This window comes from Lepidochelys kempii, chromosome 27 (assembly GCF_965140285.1).
Source record: "Lepidochelys kempii isolate rLepKem1 chromosome 27, rLepKem1.hap1, whole genome shotgun sequence".
Taxonomy (NCBI): Eukaryota; Metazoa; Chordata; order Testudines; family Cheloniidae; genus Lepidochelys; species Lepidochelys kempii.
In genome coordinates, this window is record NC_136406.1 from 15215281 (window position 1) to 15221449 (window position 6169).

Genomic DNA, 6169 nt, shown 5'->3' on the forward strand with positions numbered 1-6169 from the left:
TACGGCACCATACTCTAGAACCCAGGATGTTGCCAGTGATTGGTTGGGGGCTTCCCACCCATCCAGTTCTGTGCTCTCGGCCATCTCAATCTCGGCGTCCCTGTTTGCCCTGGCAGTACAGCTGTTCATTGCCATTTTGTTCAGGTTCCCATGGGGCAGGACCTCACACAGATGCGTGAGGTCCCAGAGGCAGCGTCTTGCAGGAGGTGGTTGAGAGGATGGGCTGAGTTTCAGGCATGGCGTCCAGGTTGCTTGGAGCCTCAGACAGCGTTTCTCTGTGAGGTTAAGGGAAGTGCGTTCGTGTTTTGTTCTGGCTTCATTTGATTCCCATATACCAGTGCATTTCCGCACTCTGAGCCCTCCAGTCAGATTCTCCATTTGCAGAGCTCTGATCCGTCAGTCTTTTGCCAAGGATAAGTTGTTTCCACGCCGGGGTGCCGCTCTATAGTCTCCACTTGCCCATTGCAGCAAGGTCTGGGTAGGATGCCGACTCGGGGGCCATCTTCTCAAACTATTTGGACCATCACTACAAAAGGATTTTTTCTCCTGCTGATAATAGCTCACCTTAAGTGATCACTCTCTTGTTACAGTGTGTATGGTAACACCCATTGTTTCATGTTATTTGTGTGTATATATATCTTCCTCCTGTATTTTCCACTGCATGCATCCGATGAAGTGGGTTTTAGACCACGAAAGCTTATGCTCAAATAAATTTGTTAGTCTCTAAGGTGCCTCAAGGACTCCTCGTTCTTTTTGCTGATACAGACTAACACGGCTGTTACTCTGAAACCTATTTGGACCAGGTGTCTTGATCCATTTTTGTGGCTCCTGTCTCTCCTCTTGTTTGCTGACAGCTCAGGATTCACAGAATTCGTGAATCTGAAGATTTGTGATGATAAGTGCAAATCATAACAAGCTAGCTGTGTTTCAGGGGAGATGTAAAACTAAGGTCCCAGTCACTTGTGGCCATATCATTTTGCTCATGCTTTGCATTACAGGCCTGTATTCTAGCCAAATTCCAGCTCTGCCGCCTTAAATTCTCCTTCATGTTTCAACTGGACGCAGCAATCGTTACTTCAACTCTTGTGTTGCATTGCAGCAACTGTTAAAACAGCTGCTGTGTTTCTCCCAAGAGATGGCTGCATTCAGCGGAAAGTGAGCGGATTCCTGGACTTAGAAAACCAGGCTCCAACCTCAGTTTGACTTGCGTTAAATCCACAGTAAGTGGGTCCACTCTAGATTTCCACCGGCGAAACCAAGCTCTGAATCTAGTTGTTTGGAAAGCCACTTTGCAACGCCAGGCCTTGAAATTGCTCCCCCTCCAGCGACACACGTGAACTTTCAAGCACAAACATCTTGGGAAGTTGTTCCTGAGAGAGCATGAGCCTGGGACCTTGACCAGAGACAGACAATGGACTGCAAGCTTCCTCCCCTACTGGGCAGGCAGTGACCTGAGAAGGGCTGTGGAGAGACAAATATGCCCCCCTCCCTGGGGACTGTAAATAAGAAATGAATGATTAAACCCTGAGATCAATGAACCTCTCGCTTTGGCCTGTTGAACAAATTAAACTTTAAATGGGGCTGCTTTCTCCAGGACGTGCTGTTGTTGGTCGTGTACTGATTTCATCAGGGGTTTTTTTTAGAGAGGTGTGTGTCTGTGTTTGCACGTGCATGTGTGTGGTCCGTCTGCCTGTGCGCATGTGTCTATGTGCTGGTGGTCTGTGTGTGGATGTGTGTCTGTATGGATCTCTTTTTATTTATGCATCTGTGTGTGTCTTGGGGGCCGGGGGGTGTTTTGCATCCTAGCCAGTGGCTTTGCCTTTAGCCAGGAAGTTGTTTTCCAGGACTAGGCTCCCAGGCAGAAAGCATAATAGTTTGCAAATTTAGGAGTGGGCGGCAAGTGGCCCAATTTCCTGCTACACTTCATGCCTGGGTCTCTCAGCTGCCCTTTGTAGAGGTGCTTGGAGATCAAAGAAACAAACTCTTAGATGGAGTATTCGGGTACCTGGTTTTCTGAGGTGCAGCTTAGATGCTGGAAGCATTGATGTCTCCGAGTATCCATCTGTCTATCGGTTTGCAGTGTTGTTGTAGCCATGTTGATCCCAGGATGTTAGAGAGACAAGAGATATTACCTCACCCACCTTATCTGGCTATCTATCTGCACTCTTTGCATAGTGCTTCTTCTGGTGGTGTCTCTCCTTCTTTCACCGGAACGCATTCAGAGACATGGTGCAGTTCTTTTCAACCCTGCTTTTGCCAGGTTGGAGAGTGACACCCCTGCCCCCACCCCCAGTGCCTCTGTGATTGTCATGTAAAGTAACCCTTTGGGGCAGGTCCCCCGGGTGAGGGGTGGACGGAATCGGGCCTGTGACTCGGCAGGTAGACCCTAAGAATCCACATCCAGATTAAAAGGGAATTAAATCGTCTACACTTAAAACTTGGGTCAGCGCCTAGCAACTCCCTGACCGACAAAGCTGTGCCACCTTAATCCCCAGTGTAGACACAGCTATGTGGACAGAAGAATGTTTCCGTTGATGTAGCTAGAAGCGTTCTGGGAGGTGGAAGGCCCCTTCTGCCGGTGTAGGTGGCGTCTACACTATGGGGTTATGCTGGCATAGCAACACCGACAGAGCTGAGCCAGTATAGTCTCCAGAGTGTAGACACAGTGTAAGCAGGGCTTATGGTGTCTTCAGAGCTCTGGAACCATGGACCCCCAGCCTCCCCTCTTTGAACCGGTAACTAAAGAACCTACCCAGACCAGTTGGTTAATTTCAGCCCTTCGGTGGTTTCGTTTGGCATGGTGCCTCAGCACAAACTCAGACCACAGGAATTTATTTCATGGCAAGAAGTCCTGGGCCACCATGACACTGTCATGCTTCTGGTTACAAACCCTTCACGCAACTGGGGGCCAGGAAGAAAACATCCCCTATTGGATCAGGGAGGAGCATTATTGTGCAGGGTTGGACCTCTATGATCTGTGGGACCTGATCCTCCTCTCTCATTGCAGTTTGATGCTGGCCTCTGTTGGTCAAGGGAGTTATTCCTATTTATACCAGTGTGAGAGAACTTGTATTTCCCTGTGTCCATGCAATACATTGGTGCAGTGGTTGCTCTAACACTTAAAAGGGGCCAGATCCGGCATTGTGTAAAGGATAAAAGCAGGATCAGGACCTGAGAGGTGACAAAGAGCATCGGCTGAGGCAGCAAAGTGTTACCAAAAGTCCTTGTGCCAGTGCTTATGTCAAAAGAAGAAACTGGCAGAGGAATGAAGGGCCAGAGTTACTAGGAGACGGCAAGGCTGTAAATTGCCGGAGACCAGTGATGACAGGCTGTTGATCTTGAGGCTTCTGGGAGCTTGGTGCTCATTATAAGTAGTAACTTGCTCCTGGGCTGTACGTACAGGGCGGGTACATTCTTGGTGTTTCCATTTGGGCCACGTTTAGATTAGGAAGATGGGTCATATTTTAGAAAATATGTTAACTAGGGAGGATCCTGGGGCTCCTTGCAACCAGCCACCAGGTTCTTAAAGGCATTAACCCTTTTCTACACTCCTGTATCAAACTGTGTAGCAGACACGCCTTTGGACATAAGCTATTTTTCTACCTAGCTGCAAGGTGCCTGTCACGGAGACACTGGAGCGTAGGTACAATCAATACTGCATTCCTCCTCGCGCCCCGTGTGAGGTAGGGCAGGTCTATTGCCCCCGTTTGCACACAGGAAACTGAGATGCAAAGAGACTAAAGGCCTTGTGGTTAAAGGTATTTAGGCACCTGCTGGGGAGCCTCTCTACATCTTTAGGTACCTAAATACCTTAGGAATCTGGTCCTAAGAGGCTTGCCCGTGGTCACACAGGAAGCCTGTGGCAGAGACAGGGCACTGAACCCAATTCTCCAGCTCTTTAATGCCCACATTACCCTTCCTCCCTACAGCCTTTGCTATGTCTCTAGTGCACGCTAAGCCTGGGTTCTGTCTCTGATCTGAGCCCAAGCCCCCCTTTCCGTGCACACATAAATTAGTCTGACAGGTCAGCGAGCACTCAGCATCCAGGTCCTCAGACACTGCTGGGGGGTGGGTCATCAGAGCCCAAGTCCCCCTGTGACTTGGGTCCCGGCCCCGTCATTGTGCAGCGTGGACGCGTCAGCACGGCTGTGAGTGCCAGGTCCGGCAATCGTAAACCCAGGTTTAAAATGCAGTATGAACGCTCAAGCACATGCTTGGAATTACCGAGTCCACACACCTGGCTTCACAGTGCAGTGTAAACATACCGTCATTCCTCAGCTTTGGGGTCATTGTTTTAGCCCTCAGCGTGACTCCAGTCTCATATGACACTACGCTCTTGTGGGTTGTATTGTTGCTGGTAGCTACTGGATTAGCCGTCGAGTCAACGTTCAAACTTTAGACGCTAACATTTCCTGTATACTGGTGCAAATCCCTTTGAACTCTGTCTAAGCTACGAATAAACCGGAAACAATGTACATGATTGGTTCACACTCACATGACACTTTTATTATAAACATCTTGAAAGCGCTTGTGATTGCAGCAGCCCGGTGCTGATAGATATCTGGGGTGGGGTTTTCAAAAGCCTCTTAAGTGACTTAGGAGCACAAGGCCCATTGCAGGTCAATAAGGCTTGTGCTTCTAAATCACTTGAGCCATTTTGAAAATTATATCTGTAAAGTGTAATACAGGTAATGAATCAGGTATTTTGGGCGTGTAAGAAATACAATGCTGTGCGGCGTTTCATGCACCATGCTATGTGTGATATGGTATCAGAGAAATGTACCTACCTTGCTTTGCACTTCCATAGCCGTTTCATCCCTGAAAATTACCCTTGCTTAACAAGCCAGGGTGAGTATCTTCACCTGCATTTTACAGCTGGGGAAAATGAGTTTCAGAGAAGGGAGGGGACTCACCCAAGGTCACCCAGTGTGCCAGAGGCAGAGGCCTGTCTAGAGCCCAGGAGGCCTGACCACCAGTCTCCTGCTCCAAGCGTATATGTATGCTGGATCCAGATCGGTAGATGTGTCTATGGGGAGAATGTTTTCCCCTCTGTAGAAATTCTGCTGTGTTTGCAGCCTCTGGCTCATCAGAGGACTTTAACCCCAGGGCTCTGTCTGCTTCTCGGCCCCTCTTGGGTTCTGCTCTAATCCAGCTCATACTTTTCGCTCGCTCTGCAGTACGGTATGTGCTCGCGGGGAGGTTTATGAAGCAGCAGCCGTGCTGGGCTGAGTTCCACACACAGATGCGTCTCCACGCTTCTCCCTAATCTTCTGAACATGCCCCCGTGTGACTCTAGCCTGGCTTCAGGATTCCTTCCTTTTCCCAGATCCCCCCAGTGCCACAGTCAGGGCAGATTGTAGATTTCAGGAGCCGGCCATGAACCTCAGCCTTGCTATGTTTCATGCTTTGCTGGGTGCTGGCAGCGTGCAGGGCGCTGCACAAAATGAGCAGCCCCTTCTCCAGGGACTTGAGGATCTAGTGCAGGGACAGACCCACTGGGCCACATTCAGAACAAGCATAAACAGGCAAAGACCCAATCCCTCATTGCCCTAGCTGGGGGGGCCGCTGGGCGCGGGAGCCGTGAGGTGGGGTGGGGAATGGCCAGAGATTATCTGCACTCTGCTGGTCCTCTACCCCAGCAAAGCCCCGTAGAAGCCTTGAAGCAGGGGCATGATTCAGGGCTGGCCGAGCCAGCACAGGGAAGCTGCAGCCCCTGCAGAGGAGAGCTGGCATCGCTGTTTACAAGTGCCTGCTGTTCCTCATCAAACTAAAGTTGCTTTTTGCGACCTTGGGACTTCCCAGAAACGCACTCGACTGTAGAAAAGGGTTCTTAAACCGGAGCCAAGGAATCAAGCCAATTGGATTACATCCCTCCGCAGGTTTATTGCTGTGGCAGCTACAGGATTTGTTCCAGCCAGAGCTAATGGCTGGGCTTGGGCGTCTCCCTCCTGAGTCTGAGCCGGTGGCTGTATCCATGCGCCATGAGGCGCTATCTGAATAAGCCTGGCACCTACTAGGATACAATCACGAGAGGTATTGATCCTCATGCTGCAGGGCACAAAGCGACGGCTACCTACAGGGGTCAGGAAGGAACCTGCCCTCCTGGGACAGTATTGCAGAGCTCGGTGTGCTGCATGAGGGTGGAAGGAAAACAGCACCTTCCTCTGAC